The 4002-nt window shown below is 42.1% G+C and overlaps 1 pseudogene across 1 annotated transcript; it reads left to right on the top strand.

The window, feature by feature from the left end:
* Window positions 1-2221: 2221 nt before the first annotated feature.
* LOC309966021 (protein FAM32A-like) lies at window positions 2222-2640 on the top strand (annotated as a pseudogene). The gene has a single exon. The product of its transcript is annotated as a protein FAM32A-like (transcript).
* Window positions 2641-4002: the final 1362 nt, after the last annotated feature.

Raw genomic sequence — 4002 nt, 5'->3', positions numbered from 1 at the left:
AATTTGTCACCTAAGGCAAAGGAAACAGAAGCAAAAATTTAAAAATGGGAACTAATTAAACTTAAAACCTTTTGCACAGCAAAGGAATCCATCGACAAATGAAAAGACAACCTACTGAATAGGAGAAAGAATTTGCAAATGATATGACTGATATGGGGTTAATATCCAAAAATGTATAAATAGCTCATACAACTCAACATCAAAAAAACAAACCACCTGATTTAAAAATGGGCAGAAGGGGACTTCCCTGGTGATCCAGCAGTAAGACTCCATGCTCCCAATGCAGGGGGCCCAGGTTCAATCCTTGGTAAGGGAACTAGATCTCACGTGCATGCCGCAACTAAAGATCCCACACGCCACAACTAAAGATCCCACATGCCACAACTAAGACCCAGTGCAGCCAAATAAATAATTTTAAAAATAATAAAAATAAAAATGGGCAGAAGACCTGAATAGATGTTTTTGCAACGAAGACATACAGATGGCCAACAGGCACATGAAAAACTGCTCAATATCATATATCATCAGAGAAATGCAAATCGAAACCACAATGAGATATTACCTCACATCTGTCAGAATGGCTACCATCAAAAAGTCTACAAATAATGTTGGTGAGGATGTGGAGAAAAGGGAACCCAAGAACACTGTTGGTGGGAATGTAAATTGGTGCAGTCACCATGGAAAACATTATGGAGGTTCCTCAAAAAGTTTAAAATAGAACTACCATATGACCCAGCAATTACACTCCTGGGTATATATCTGAAGAAAACAAAAACACTAATTTGAAAAGATACATGCACCCCAATGTTCACAGCAGCACTATTTACAATTGCCAAGGTATGGAAGCAACCTAAGTGGCCATCAACAGATGAATGGATAAAGATGTTGTGGTGTATATATATATATATATATATATAGTGGAATACTACTCAGCCATAAAAAAGAATGAAATTTTGTCATTTGCAGCAATATGGATGGGCCTAGAGGGTATTATGCTTAGTGAAATAAGTCAGACTGAGAAAGACAAATACTGTATGATATTTCTTATATGTGGATGCTAAAAAACAAAACAAGCTAGTGAACATAACACAAAAGAAACAGACTCACAGATAAGAGAACAAACTAGTGGTTATCATCAGTGGGGAAAGGAAAGGGAGGAGGAGCAAGATAGAGGAAGGGGACTAAGAGGTACAAATTACCATGTATAAAATAAATAAGCTAGAAGTATGTATTGTACAGCACAGGGAATATAGCCAATATTTTATAATAACTCTAAATGGAGTATAAACTTTAAAAATTGTGAATCACTATGTTGCACACCTGAAACATGTAATACTGTAAATCAACTATACCTCAATTTTTAAAAAGCACATACAGTTGTATTTCTTTGTCGCTATTATTCCTAGCGTAGCCTCAATAACTCTTTTTTTTTTTTTGGCTGTGTTGTACGACATTCGGGATCTTAGTTCCCTGACCAGGGATCAAACACGTGCCCCCTGTATTGGGAGCATGGAGTCTTAACCACTGGACTGCCAGGGAAGTCCCAATAACTCATACTAATTAAACTTTAAACCACAATAATTAACTTCCATTTATAATGACCCAAAGATGTATCCTCTCTGTAGCATATGAAAATAAGAAGCAAAGTATATAAAATTAAATAGTGGTTACTAGTTAACATTTTGGTATTCTAACTTACCTGGTTGTATATACCAGAAAGCCAAACCAGCTTAAGCAAAAAGGAAATACACGGGGTCCGGTAACTGAGAAGTTTAGGAGTGGAATAACTTTGGCATGGTTGACTCTAGCTGCTCAAATAAAGTCACTGGGCATCTGTCTCTTTTCATCTCTTGGTTCTGTTTTCCTCTGAGCTGGCCTTGTTCTTCAGAGCCGTCTGCCTTCTCATGATGAAAAGAAAGCCCCTAGCAGCACTAAGCTCACATGATCTTTAGTGTCTAACAGCTCAGAAAATGGAGATTCAGATCATCTCTTTTAGTATCTGATTATTCTCCCTAAAAGGTCCTTAAGTAGCTCTACTCGGAGCAGAAGCCCATCCCTGGGCCAATAGCTGACTCCAGAGGTCTGGGATACTCCAAATGCTCAGCCTGGACCACCTGCTCACCCCTGTGATCATTTAGAATAGGGAGCAGGTGTTCTCTGCCCCAAGCATGATGCTCACTGTTTTCATGAAAAGGCAGTCTTGAAACTTCAGCAGGGCGCCATGGAGGCCTACGAGCAGATCCAAAAGGAGCCCCTGAAGCTGAAAGGCATGGCAGAGCTCAGAGTGACTAAGCGGAAGAAGAAAAAGAACAAAGACAAGGCGAAACTCCTGTAAGCGATGGGAACAAGCATAAAGAACGAGGAGGAGAAGTGGCGCAGCCTGGACAAGCGGACACTGGCCCAGGTGGCCTCTGAGAAGAAGCGGGAGAAATGGCAAATGGAAAGGATCCTGAAGAAAGCACCCAAAACCCACAAGCAGACAGTCCAGACACCTGGACACACTCACGGAGCACTATGACATTCCTAAAGTTAGCTGAACAAAGGAGCCTCCCCATCCGGGGTACGGAGTAGCATCGAGGCAAAGTTGGGATTATGTTTGGTGCCTTTGGCATTTTCTAGAAATATTCTCTTACACCCATCCTTACGTCTTCTGCTTGAGACAGTGCTTTTCAAAACTGTTATGTCCTCATTCTGGAACTTGATTAAAGTAAGACTGTCCTTTTACTCTATTTTGATTTCTCGGTAGGACGTAGAAGAGAAAGCTTTTAGCTTGGAAAGTTTACCCAGAGATTAAGGTTATTTCTGTGTAAGTGCTGTGGAAAAGTGTTTTTACCCCCGAGTTGCATCTGACTCTTTGACAGCCAGCCAGCTGGCTTTGCCTAGATGAAACCAACTCCAGAGACAAGGAGCTAATGCCAGCGTGGCCTGCAGCATGCAGACCGCTGTAGGGCCTTGCAGGGGCTGCCTTTCCAAGCTCCCTCTAGCTTGGGGCTCATGCTCTCCCGTCCAGGGTCCAGGGAAGCCACTTGTAGCTTCGTGGCCTTCAGACTACCTCCTCAGCCACCTGGCCACTGAGACAATGTGGCCTGGGAAACAGAACAACCACCTAAGGCAAGGATGGAACGTACATCTTGTCCCTTTCTGAAGCTGTGGCCAGTGTGTAGCCTCTTCCCCCAATGTCCCCATTCCAGACATGTCTAGTGGGTGTTGCCATGGCAGACATTGCCAGTTGAGCACAGAATTCTTTGTAATGGAACCCAGACCCAACCTGCCTTCCTACCCTCCACCCTGGGCTCCAAGCAGCTCCCCGTATCTATTCAGAGTTGGCACATAACATGTTTGGCGTTCCTGGCCTCAGGACACCTCAGGTGTGATGGGACCAATGCAGAGCTCCAGAACCAACAGACATGGGTACAGTTGAAAGGAAGAACTGAGGTTCCCATGCTGGAGAGCCAGGATCTTTGAGGGCCTGTGTGTACCCACCAGATGAAGATCAAATTGCATGTGCTATTGGGAGAAAGTGTGTTGACATAGATGCTGAAAGAATAAGAAAGTCAAAAAAGAAAAACCAAGTGTTGGGTTTGGGACTGTCATATGTGAAAGGCAGAATAAAACAAAAAAGTTATTCAAAAAAAAGAAAAGGCAGCCTTGTTTAGCAAAAAGAACACTAAGCTGATATTCAAAATACCTTGGTTTTGCTTCTGCTCTGCCACCTCCTAACTGTGTGACCTTGGGCAGGCAATTTCACTTCCTCAGACACCAGTATTTTGTGGTATAGAATGAATGGGTTGGATTAGATGATTCCAGACTTAAATGTCTATAAATGTGTTTCATTAATTCAGAAAGAATCAAGGTTTATTTGTCTGTTTGGGGGCTCAAAACAAGATGTAGAAGTAAGTTCTAGTAGTCCTAGTCAATAACAGAAACTTATTCAAGCTAGGTTAAGCGAAAGAAAAAAAAGTCAGGAGAACTTTGTACAAAAATCCGGAGTATCTCACAGAA

The sequence above is a fragment of the Leucopleurus acutus genome (genome assembly GCF_964270905.1).
Source record: "Leucopleurus acutus genome assembly, chromosome: 9".
Lineage (NCBI taxonomy): Eukaryota > Metazoa > Chordata > Mammalia > Artiodactyla > Delphinidae > Leucopleurus > Leucopleurus acutus.
The sequence above is the reverse complement of the archived record's forward strand: the minus strand, read 5'-3'. Positions and strand labels throughout refer to the sequence as shown.